This window comes from Corvus hawaiiensis, chromosome 2 (genome assembly GCF_020740725.1).
Source record: "Corvus hawaiiensis isolate bCorHaw1 chromosome 2, bCorHaw1.pri.cur, whole genome shotgun sequence".
Lineage (NCBI taxonomy): Eukaryota > Metazoa > Chordata > Aves > Passeriformes > Corvidae > Corvus > Corvus hawaiiensis.
In genome coordinates this window covers 102,607,985-102,620,746 of record NC_063214.1, presented here as the reverse complement: position 1 = coordinate 102,620,746, position 12,762 = coordinate 102,607,985, and the positions used below count along the sequence as shown (strand labels likewise).

The 12,762-nt window shown below is 48.4% G+C and overlaps 1 protein-coding gene across 4 annotated transcripts in view; it reads right to left on the bottom strand.

Annotated features, from left to right (window-relative positions):
* The window catches only part of TBL1X (transducin beta like 1 X-linked), a 193,041-nt gene extending 184,052 nt beyond the window's left edge, over positions 1 to 8,989 (bottom strand). For 2 of the 4 annotated variants that reach the window (XM_048328877.1, XM_048328905.1), the window contains exon 1: positions 8,013 to 8,055. The gene's annotated coding sequence lies outside the window, so the exon portion shown is untranslated. Of the gene's footprint in view, positions 1 to 8,012; positions 8,056 to 8,636 lie in introns of those variants that run through there. The other 2 variants (XM_048328913.1, XM_048328885.1) reach the window with 2 other exon arrangements.
* Positions 8,990 to 12,762: the final 3,773 nt, after the last annotated feature.

Here is a 12,762-nt window from a genome sequence, read left to right as displayed (position 1 = left end):
ACAAAAAAAGCCATTGCTGTAACCACAAAATAAGGTATTATAAACTACCTGCATATCACACATACTACCATTATAATACTGAAGAAACACACAGGAATAAGTGTTTTGAAGACATGACATCTTAGCCAAGAAAAAAAAAACAAACACAGTTCAGAAAATTCCTAAAAGAATTTCTTTGTCCACTTGATGGTCAGCAGGTTAAAAGCAGTGAATCCTCACTTTCGAGGCAGTCCATTCCCACTCACCTTCCCCCTCCTTGTAAACTGCCCAGGAGGGCTTAAGCTACATTCCACTTTTTACCTAACCTCTACTCAGCACTACCAGACTAGGTAGTAAAGACAGGATGGTGGTCTCCCAGGAAAGTAATTTTCATTCATCAGTAGTGAGGGAAACCATTATGTTAATGCTTTAGTAGATTTCAGCTGTGTGTAATAAATAGGTTCTTTCCTTCCACTCTAACACTGCGTTTTGGGCCACCCTTTCAGCTTCAGGGTTCTTTTTTTCCAAGCACTTAAAATCCTGTGAGAATGAAGCTGGATGAATTTTTATGATACACTGTCATGCACTAATTTTAAACTAATTGGCTCATTTAAATTAACTGATTATGTAACACTTATTGATACTAGCAGAAGTATTAGAGCTCAGAGTGTTTGGGTTTTTTAGTACAAAATCAGATTCCTCCAAATGCAAATTAGCATTGTTATTGAGTTACAACACCAGCAACCCAAACAAACCCAGTAGTAGTCAAAATGAAAATAAAGAAACCTTGAATAGTTTTCACAGAATGATATAAAATCTGTCTTGGGAACACCATGCAATGTTACTAAAAATGTACTTGCTTCTGCTCCTCACTTCCATTTTTTTGAAAATTGGCATAGGAAGGAAGGTGTTTTTCTCATTAGAATAATCCTCAGGCATGCCTTTTATCTGTACCTCCCAGATTACAGTATTTTAGTTTAAAAGTCAACAACTGAAAAAGTAAACTATACAAACTACAGAAGCTCTCACATTAAAAAAGGACAAAACTAAAGCCAAAAAGTAAAAAAAAAAAAAGGAAAGTTAAGCTGCAAGGAGAGAGATTTGAGTCCACCTATTTAGCAGCATTACCAATACTTTCTGAAACATTTAGAAAATATTTCATGTGTTTCAACCAATTCTATATCTAAATTCCTAGAGGTCTAACTCACGTGTGCATGTAAAATAGGCACGAAAAGGGTTAAGTTTGTTCTGTGACTGTAAAAAGCAACAGATAAATATCCTTGGAAACTAATCCACACAGTATGAACCAGCACGGTCTGTGCTTGGATTCCCAGTCCTAACTCATCAGCAAAGCTCAACCCTATCTGTGGAGAATGCTATGGAGGAGGGCAATTTTACCTCAATCTCTCTGTCAAGATCAGGGTTTAAATTTTACTTCTAAGAGAAACAAAAAACTAAACAACGTCAAAAAAAAAAAAAAAAAAAAAAAAAAAAAGGATGAAAAAATGAACATAATTCTGAAGTTTAAATGCATATCCAGCCCCAGCTGTCGCCTCCTGGTCTCACCAGGCTCAGTCAGATGTACAAGCACAGTATGCACTCCTGACCTTGCCACATCTCAACAAGCACGTAATTAAAGGGTGCTGCACCTCTGTCTTCTCCCAAAACTTGACATCCAGCCCGGCCCAGTCTACAGTCATTTCACTGGCTCTGCAGCACCTCAGGTGCTGCTGACCTGAGCAAATCCTAGTTCAGGAAGGATGTGAAAGTCAAGCCACTGCACACTGGCATCACTCTCCAACCTCAGGGTGACACCTTTTTTTCTCCAAAACTACTTTTTGGACTACCTTAAGGCTATCCATGTACGTGTATATACGTGCACATGCATGCATTCACACATGGCAATTAGTGTAGTTCACTTTAAACAATTAATATTTGTGAAACTGATTCCTGTTCTGCAATCCCAGCTGAGACTATCTGCTAACACAAGTCTTAATACTAATGGGTCTCTGGACACACACATATCCTCTGCCAGTAGCAACCAGACTAAACCCAGTGGTACAGTGAACAAGCAACTCATAGCTGCTAAATGACACTGAAACCATCATCTTGTTATAACAATTCCTCATTCTGTTACCAACACAAATGACTTTACAAAAAAAAAAAAAAATCCATATTTTTACTTCACTTCATAAAAATCTCATGTTTTTATTAACTGCACACTGTGAAGGTCAATTCTTTTGAAAGAACATCTTTCCAATTATCTTGCTGTAGGCTACAGGTTAGTGCTCAAATTAACACAAACTCGGCAGTGGACACTTCTAAGCATGAAACACAACAACAGCTGTATACGTGTTAATCACAACAGTGCAACTGCTCCCTTCCAGCAGGGCCTCTGTAATATGACTATTTGATTCAGAAATATAAATCACAAATAGTTAGCTTCTCTCTTGAACTAGAGAATATTCTGCAGAGTCTCCATTCAATGGCAGAGGATTAATGAAGAGCTGATGGTGCTACACAGCAAAATACAGCAGAAGCCAAAGTTTGCCACTGCACATCCATTGAAGTTTGCTGCCTTCAAAAAGGAGTACAACAAATGCATTATGCTGCAGAATGACAAAGGGAATCTATCCACCGAAGTAAAATCCTCTTTGTTTTCTTGAAGACAATGTCAAAACATATTTTCCAAGTAATTTTAATGCCTAAGGGAAAAATGTTGCTTTTTTGCTCTATTGGTGATTTATCTGAGGTATGGGAAAGTTGTGTTTAAACAGGAAAACACCCATAAAATCATAATTAATGTCTCTATATTTTTTCATTTAATAAAAGTATTATTTTATGTAACAACGTATTCTAATGCCTCTACTCAGTGGTAAGAGGTTAAACTGTAACTAAGAATTAGCAGCTTAAATGAAACTTAGGTCAGTAAATGCAATCACATTTCAAACGGCACTGGTGTGATACATAGAGCAACTGTTACATACTAATGGAGAACACTGGTCTTCAAAAAGCCTTGTTTCACCTTCCAATAGCAAAGGGTCAATAAAACTCACTACTTAATTAGACTAGAGCATTTTGATGAGCATATATATATATATAATTATTAGACATTATTAGTACTACTCATCTGTTCAGAAACAGGCCACAAGTCATATCATCTAAGCATCAAGGCACTGTTCGTCCACATGGTCAGTGTGCTGTGTAACCTCGCCTAGCAAATGAGTAAGATTCAACATCCAAGCCAAAATGTAGTTATGCAATGCACTTAGCTAAAATATTAAAATAATTGTTTCTTCATACTACAGTACTATCATCATGATTTTGTACTGCATGAACACCACAGGGTTCTTGGCAGAAATTTCCATTGTAACTTCACATAACCTTATGACTCTTTACATGCACTCTAGTTTAAACAGGACAAGCAGACACCTATTAATTGCCCATAATACCAATAGAGGTGGTCAAGAAATGGGGCTAAACATCATGACGCCCCTTTAACTGCATAAAGTAAACAGGATTATAAAGATGGAAGCCACACCATCAGATGTACCCAACCCCAAGTTGCAGTCATGCTCGTAACCCAAAGTACAGCAAGGGACTGGTGGCTGGGACCTGAACAGAACAGAGGCAATATACTCTTCTCAAACAACAAATGAAGAAATGCAACAACTATTGCTACAGCCCAGTATTTTTAGTATCACTTAAATAAATACAAATATGCACAGGAAAAGTGGCTCAAGAAAAGCAGCATGAAAGGCCTGCGCACCTTTACCTTCAAAAACTGTCACATACCCATTGTGGAGTTAAACTTGCTTTAAGTTAAGCTAGCAGAAGCAATTCTGTATTTCTACAGAATTACTAAACATTAGTAACTATAATTTATAAATCTGTGTCTAGGACAAAATCTCTACACATGAAGAACACTGGTCAGAAACAATGATGTTTTCTTAATGAACACCCTTCTTTGACTGCTTCTAGCTTTTACACTGCCCTAACTTTGGGGGACTTCCTGTAATTGTAAAACAAAATACTTTCAGTCATCCTTAATGCAATTCCATTATATTAATGATCAGAGAGCAACAAAAAAAAAAAAAAAGCTTTTAAAATATTGTCTACTGAAGAAAAGAAAAATAACCTAAACCCCATTTTTCACATTTGTGTGCTTGTTTCAGTATCATTAAAATGACAGATTTTGTACTGACAGGAAGGCTGCTATTCCTATGTAGAGCTGCAGTCCCAATGTTTTTGTTTAATTTCAACCAACTTGTCCAAGTAGGCCATTTGGTAGAAACCTATAAATGGCACCCAGGGGGTCTGGGTTCTTGCTGTAAAGAGGTCAGCTATTTCCTCCTAACTAAAAATAGGCAAGATGAGGGAGGGGAAGAGGGAGTGGAGTTTTAATTTAGCAGCTGAAAAAAGAGTTTACAAAATTACTTCCATCTTGCCTCATAATGAAGACTATGAAAAAAAGAAGCTGTCCCAAGAGTTATAAAACCTGGATCACTTTATAGGCAGGCTGGTGTACATAATCTAGAATGCTAGGAATTAAAAGAGCAGTAGTAAAGCGAATCCAGGATATGGATCACGTTATGACGCCCACCTCTCTTTGGGCAGAGCGGACGGATTTACCAGCAGCCGTGCTGCCAGGTGTTAACAACTCTCCTCTCTCCCACTAGCTGAGATCTCACCGTGGTCGAGCAGATAAGGCACTACAATCAGCTGCTGCTCCCCTGAGTCAGTTTTTACCAGCATTTACCCGCCTGGCTTTTTGTTTCCCTCACTTACATTACAACCTGTTTAGGGTGAGAACCACTGTCTACAATATTCCCCAAATGGCCCTGATTTGAATGGGGGCCCCTCAGCACTACTAAAATACAAACAGTGTCAGTTTAATACAGCACGAATTCTAACCCTGGACTCTTAGCAGCAGCAAAGCGCAAGGGCCAGCGGCACTGAAGCACGCACCAACCCCGCTACCTGTGGCAATCGCTCAACAACCTAAACCTAAAACCCGGGATGGCTTTTCCAGCCTCATCTCCACAATGAACCAAATTCAGCACGTTGCTAAATCCTAAGCGTATTGCACTGCTGACTTATCTCAGCTACTGAGAAATAAGATCTCATCCACACTGAGAGACATTCTTCTCTACTCATTCCAAGCAAAGGGATGACAGGCCTTTAACAGCTGCTGCTGCCAGAGGAGGACTTTCCATTCAGGAAGCTCTTCCAGGAGCCATGGCACATTAGACATATCAAATGAACAGCACATCTACTTCTGGCCCCCGTCATCACAAAAATGAGAAAAGCCCATCCGACAATCAATGACAGGACCAAAATAGCGTGAAATTGAATCAGGGGAGGTTTAGGTTAGATACCAGGCAAAGGTTTTTCACCCCGACGGTGCTGTGCACTGGAACAGGCTCCCCCAGGGAAGAGATCACAGCACCAAGCCTGACAAGAGTTCAAAACATGGTGGGATTCTTGGGGCTGTCCTGCACAGGATCAGGAGTTGGACTCAACCCTGGTGGGTCCCTTCTAACTCAGCATATTCTAGGATTCAGTGAAAACTGGGCAAACTGGTGGAGCAGAAATCTGACAATTCCAGGTGCCCCTTCCCTAGCAAGGATCTAACTTATTTTTGCTCTTTAGCTACTTATTGTGGAGAATATCTGCAATCATTTAAAAAAGAGCAGTAGCATAACTCACAGCAGTGACATAGCAGAGAACACGGGAGTCATCTTACTCAACTGGATGGGGGAAGGGCAGAGGATGTATTCATATGACAACTTATCTGCAGAGGGTTTTTTTATGTCCTAAGAGACCTGGACAGTTGTGTAGTTGCCAGTGTTTACAAGTATGTGAATTTTTTAATCCTCTTTGCTTCTGAGACAGGCTTTTTCATCTTAGGGGAGAAAAAAAAAAAAAATCTTCAAATCATAGAATATACTGAGTTGGAAGGGGCCCACAAGGATCATTGAGTCCAACTCGTAGCCCTGCACAGGACATCCCAAAAATCACACCATGTGCCCAAGACCACTGTCCAAATGCTTCTTGAATCCTGTCAGCCTTGGTACTGTGATCCCTGGGGAGCCTGTTCCAGTGCTCAACCACCCTCTGAGTGGAGAGTCTTTTCTTAACATCCAACCCAAAACTGCCCAGACACAGCTTCAGGACATTCCCTCAGGTCCTGTCACTGGTCACCAGAGAGAAGAGATCAGTGCCTGCCCTTCTGCTTCCCCTCGTGAGGAAGCCGTAGACTGCAATAAAGGTCTCCCCTCAGTCTTCTCTAACCTGAACAAGCCAAGGGACCTCAGCCACTCCTCATACAGCTTCCTCTCAAGACCCTTCACACCTCCATGGTTCTCCTTTGGACACCCTGTAACAGCTGAATGTCTTTCTTACATTGCAGTGTCCAAAAGTGCCCCCAGCACCCGAGGTGAGGCCACCTGCCCAGTGCAGAGCAGAGCAGGACAATCCCCTCCCTTGTCCGGCTGGTGCTGCTGTGCCTGATGCCCCCCAGGACACGGTTGGCCCTCCTGGCTGCCAGGGCACTGCTGACTCATGTTCAACTTTCCATTGACCAGGACCCCCAGGTCCCTTTCTGGGCACTGCTTTCCAACCTCTCATTCCCCAGTCTGTACATCCAGGGTTGCCCTGCCCCTGGCTGTTGCATGGCTCACTGAAGGTGTTAAACACTGACATGACAACAGCAGCTCTGCTCAAATTCTCCACTGTTTTTACCATTATTACATGTAGCACAAGAGAGATTTAAAGCATTTTTAATGTGATAGCATCCTCCCCCTCTTGCTTTCCTTTTTCCTCCCACCCCATTTACAAATCTTCTGTGGGAAAGCTTCCCTGTTTTACTATTGCTGTCGTTGAGATGTTGCAATTATTATCTGTAATTGTTTGAAAAAAAAGCCAAACAAAAAAAAACAACGCCAAAACACACACTAGGACAAATCCGTCTCTCTTTGCCAACAACATCTGCTATCACAGAATGAATATATTTAATTTAAAACCTGCCCAGTGTCTCTGTACATGACAGAACACTGACTGCAGGACAGGGAGAGGCCTAAACCCAGTATGTGCAGTCACATGGTACACAAGGCATATGATGCTAAACCTTATACATGCCACACGAGCAGTCCTGGTTAAAAGACCACTAATAAATGGGGTAAGGAATAAAGATATAACATCCTATTTGTCAAGGGTAAAGACCTTGTATTTATTACCTACAATCAAATCTCCCTCTGGCACAACGTTTATTTTCATACTATTAGTCTTGAAATTTTAATTTTACACTCCATTTTACTTCAAATCACCACTCTTTTCAATGGAATATTTTAGGTTTCTGCAACATTATGCTGCAATATTTTCTTTTTTTGGAGGAGGCGGTGGGTGAGCCGCGCCGAACAGCCCGCCTCCCCTCCCCCATCGCACACATCCACATCCACACTCCAAGGCTCGTGCGTCAGGAAGGGAGAAACGCCGTACGAATCCTCGTGGAGAACAGCAAAGAGGCATGTTAAGGCAACACATAAAGGGAAGCCTTTATTCCCTCTAAACGCCGACTTTGAGGAATTAATATGTGAGCCGAACTTTTAGGGTGTGGCTTGGTGTTTTTGCCCCTTGTTGCGCCGTGCAGGATGCCTGCCCCAGAACCCAACAACATATCATTAAATAGGTCAAGGGTCATTCGCTTTACATCACACCACACCAATATTCAGCCGCGCACCGAGCCCATCTATCAGCCCCACCGCCGAGATTGCACGCGCACCACAAAATGGGGACCCTGCCCGGCCCGGTGACAGCGCCGGGGGCAGGACGCCCCGGCCCCGCCGCGCCGGGGCTGGGCACGCCGGCCCGGGACGTGCAACAGGTCGGCGGCCCCGCAGCTCCGGCCCCGAGGGGCTCCCCCGCACCCCCGCCCCGCCGGCGGCCGCAGCGCTGGGAGCGGGGCCGGGGGCAGCTCGGCTCCGGGGGACTGGGCACGGGGTGGGGGGCGAGGGGCGAACTTGTTTACCTACTTGGAAGTAAACTTCGATGTAGGGGAGCGACCGGCCCCTCCGCCCGCTGCTGATTCAAGCCCTGGCGATGAATGGGATCCCCTCCCCCACTCAGGCTCTGCAAACTCCACACTGGAGCGTGAATACCTCGCATTTCTCTCCCCCCTCCCCGAGCATTTTTTTTTTTAATAACCCCCCCCCCCCCCCCATACATTAAAATACTGTCTCAGAAGTAGGGAGAAACTGCCCCCCTCCCCCACGCCCCGGGGTCGCTCTGCTCGGGGGCAGCTGCAAAACACCCGCCACGGGCACGGCAGCCCAACACACACACATCACCTCGGCTCAAGGAAAACACCCCCAAAACCCCCACACAGACCCCAAAACGTCAGGGTTCAAAAAACTTCGTCATAACAAGCGGCGGCTGAGCGACCCCCTCCCCCCCGGGCGGGTCAGGCTGCAGAGGGGGCGCCGGGGGGTAGCGGGCCCCGGGCTGGGCTGGGCTCGGGGGGCTGCGCCGGGAAGGACGAGCGTAAGAAAAGGGGAAATTAAAAAAAAAAAAAAAAAAAAAAAAAAAGACGGGGGGGGGGGGGGGGGAAGAAACCACAACAGGGTCCCCGGGATGAATAATCCGCCTCGAGAACTCACCTCGCGGCGCAGCGGGCGTTAAAGGCACAGCTCCCGCTCCCGCGGGCGGGGAGAGCCCCAACTTCTGCGGGGGGCGGCGGCGCTGCTGCTGGCGGAGACTTTCCCTCACTTGCCGCGCATGGTGCAACTCCTCTTCCCCCGGGGTCCCGGCAAGCCTGCCAGGAGGCTGCGAATCCCCCCTCGCCGCCGCCGCCGCCGCACACGCCTCCTCCCCCCCCCCCTCCGCGCGCACGGGCGGCACAAGGAAGTCCCGGAGAGTGGGAAGGGGGAAACGGAAAGTTTTGGGGCGGAATGGCGGTGAGGGGGGGCTAGCGGGGCCGCTGCGGGCGCGCGGCGGCGGCGGGAGCAGCGCCGAGGGGGAGCCACAGCCGCGCCCGGGGCCGCCGCCGCCGCCACCGGGCGGGAGCGAGGGAGGGGACGGCGGGGGAGGGGGCGCACCGGGAGGGCCGGGGTGGGTGGGGGGCGAACCGGCCGCGCCCTCCCCCACCTGGGTCGGTCCCGCACGCCGGGACGCGCAACTCGAGGAGGCGCCGCCGCCAACGCCCCCGGGGGTGCCCCGGGGTGCCGCTGGCCCTCGCCCCGCCTGCGGTTATGTTGTGTTTGACACCCCCCCGCAACTGAAACCCGGTGACACACCAGGCACACACACGGAGGGCAGCCCCGCTCTCCCCTCCCCCGCCCGCCGGGCAGCGCCGCGTTCCCTGGTGCCGGCCCGGCGCGGGGGGGGCGCGCGGGGCTCGCGGCCGCTCTCTGTCCCCCCCCTCACGTTCGGCCCCCGCGTCCGACCCGGCCCCGCTCGGGCCGCTGGGGCGGCTGCGGCCGGTGCTGCCCGCGCAGGGCACCGCGGGGCGCGCTCCGGCGCCCGGGACGCGGCCGCTCGTCGCGCGCAGCGACATGAGGGACAGCCCGGGCGGCGCTGCGGGAGCGCTCCCCGCGCCGCCGCCGTTGCCCCGGCCCGGGGCGGGCGGCGGTGCCCAGTCAGCGCCGCGGGGGGCGGGTGGGCTGTGAATCAGCACAAACGGGTTTTATTGCTTCTCGCTGGGGCGCGACACCCGCGGGCAGCAGCGCTGCGACTCTTTAGCCTCCAGCGCGCCCGCCCCACGCGTGTCCCCGTGTCCCGTCCGTGTCCCCCCCCACCCCCGGGCGGATGATGCAACGCGGCTCCATGTGCTTCCCCTCCCCCGCCCGGCTCCCGGATTTTTTGCGCCTGGCGGGTCACACGGCGGCTGATTGATTCTCCTTTCGCGCTGCGCCGTCACCCGGCGCTGGAAAGTAAATAACAAGTTGACATCATTACCGCGCTCCGCAGGGCCCCGCGCGCCGCTACCGCACCGCCGCGAGTAGCTGCGCACGCCAATCCGCCCCGCGCCCAGCCCCCGGCCCAGCGCGGCGGGGCCGCTGCCCGCCCACCCCCGCCCGGCTGCGACCGCACCCCCGGCACGACCGGGAGGGGCCTGGCCGGTCTTTCGGGGCCGCCGGGATGCTTTTGGAGGCCTTCTTCCTCTTTCCCCTCCCCCACCCCTCCCCACTCCCCGGCCTCATGGCTAATGTCATGCAAATAATAAGATTATCGGGATGTTGCCGGGGTGTCTGCCTCGGTGGGCTCATCCCGGTGACAGCCAGACTCGCTCAGCCCCAAAATTCATATTTATTATTGGAGGTTTTTTTCCATATGACCTTTCCGCTCTTTTTTCTCTTTTGGTCTTATTTTGACATTAAAGGGAATTTCATGGTCGTTATACATTTAGGCCAAAGCCTACAAATGTGCTGTCACCCAGTGTTCTTATGGAAAAATATGACATCACCCAGGTCAGGACAACAAAGATCATTGCTACATGTGTGTTGAAAGCAGAACTCTCGAAACACTGGGGAACGTTGTGGGCTGATGTGATTCATTTTCATATTCAGAGCCTCGAGACTTGCAGTACAAGGCCATCAGCTCTCAGACAGACAGGGAGACACGTGGCTCCCCTTCTAAGTAAGCTCCCATTCGCCTTATTTTTCTCCAGATTCAAAACGTACATTACGTTTTTATTACCCGGCAATGTAAACAAACAAAAAATACCCTCCAGATTCATAGCGAGGTGGCCCAGAATTTTTAGCTCCTGTGCTTTTTCGTTTGTTTGCTTTTTTTTTAAAGTGCTGTGGGCTTACAAATGAGGTAAACTCATCCGAAAATGGTCCTAAGTCAAGACTTGCAGAGCTTCCAAGGCGCGGTCGCCCAGCAAGGAAGCTGAGACCGTTCCCACTCCTTGTGCGCTCCGGGGAGTGCGATGGAGCTGTCACCGCTGTGTTGGGTCCCGTCCTTGTCCCCACACTGAGGAGGTGGCTCAGCAAGACCAGCGCTGCGGCAGGGAGGAGCCAGGAGGGCTGAGTGCCGAGGAGGCACCGGGACACCGGGATGCCCTGAGCGGCCGGCTCCGGTGAGCGGTGACCCTGCAGGTCTGTCCTGGCAGCCTTCCCAGCCGTGTGTTGGGGTTCTCACTGCCGAGGAGCAGCACACGCTCATCCTACGCTGCCTGGCCATGGACCTACCGCAGTGTTCCAACCTCCAGCTGAGAAAGCCACCGTGTCCCAGCCAGGCATCGGACAGCTGGTCCCAGCCTGGCCAGGCCCGGCCACATGCTCTGCTGAGCGGGCAGGGACACTGAGGTAGGCAAGGAAATCTTGGTGGGGAACTGAAGGCATTGTGATGGCAAGGAAATTAAATTGCAACGTCATACGGATACGAGGAAGGGACTTTTCCTCTTTTCTAACTGGGCGCAGCCCCCGCTGTCTATTTTTGGTGGAGTTTAAGTCAGTCCTTCAGGGAGCAGGACAAGCAGGAGAGGGCAGGTCTGGAGGGCTGCATCCGCCTGCCCCTCACTTTCTGTACGGGTGCTGTGGCCAGTCCGAATCCCTTGTTTGTGTACAGCTGTGTCCGGGGGCCGCCACGGTCCTGGCCGCGCCGGGAAGCCAGGCAGCCTGCAGCCTCCCCCGGAGAGATGGGGTTAAATATTGATGTAATGCTTGCCGAGAACTTCAAATGAGAGCTATCAAGGCAGGCCCTTTTTTCAGGCCATGCTTGGCTAAGAGGAGGTGCTCAGACCCATGATAAAAACTTGGGAATTTTCCAATTAAAATGCAAAAAAAATCCCCAACTATAAAGTGACGGTAGAGTAAAAGATAGAAGAGTGAATCACTACTCTGGCCATTGCAATAATTTCGGCCTTTGTGTGACAGAAGACCCCAAAGTGACCATGTATAAAAGAAATCACCATTTTTTAAGAGCCTTGTTTTTTCAGTTTTGTAACTCATGACAGCTGCAATGGTGATCAGCAGCAGTGCCACAGCCCTCAGCTCCAAATGAAAGGAGTCAGAGCTGAGGTTTCTTACCCTCATTAAAATGGCAACCCAAACCTGAAACAATCAAAGTCAGGGATCAGCAGGGTTGGCCTACTGGGGAGATAATGGGATCATAAGGCAAAATATTTTGTATTTTACAAGATGAAACCCATTGTTATTTTTCTAGTGCTTCATCATCTTGTATTGTATTGGTAACTGTTTCTATGTCCCCCCTCCCCCCCCCCCATGTTTTCCATTCCCTAAATAAAAGTAAGTTCTCTTGAAAAAGTGAATAATTAAAAGATAAATAATTGCTTCTACTTTTACATTACTTTAGTTAAATCTTCCCACAAAAAAAAAAAAAAAAAAAAGGCACCTGAAATACAGATTAATTATTTACTCCTGTTACAGACTGTAAAAAAAGAGTATCTGCTAATTAAGTTTTTAAGACAAATGCATAGACAAACTTTTGATACAATACTGAAAACTGAACTGGTGTTTTAGCTTGAAGAGATATCCCACACTACTGGGGCAGAGGGGCTCTATGTCACTCTCCTGTTGCAGTACGTAGATATTCTATACATGGAAATGTGACATGGTAGGCCCCTGCTCTGTCATACTTACAAATATGTTAAATCCCTAACTCTCCTATTATGAGGTGTCCTGCCAAACTATTTGTGGAGGGAAAGTAAAGACTTTTAGTGCATTATTATTACTATTTAGCACTTTTGTAGCAGCAAGGTTTGACTTCTATTTTGTGAGAATCTTTACAGTATTCGATGTACTTTGGGTGAGTGTTCTG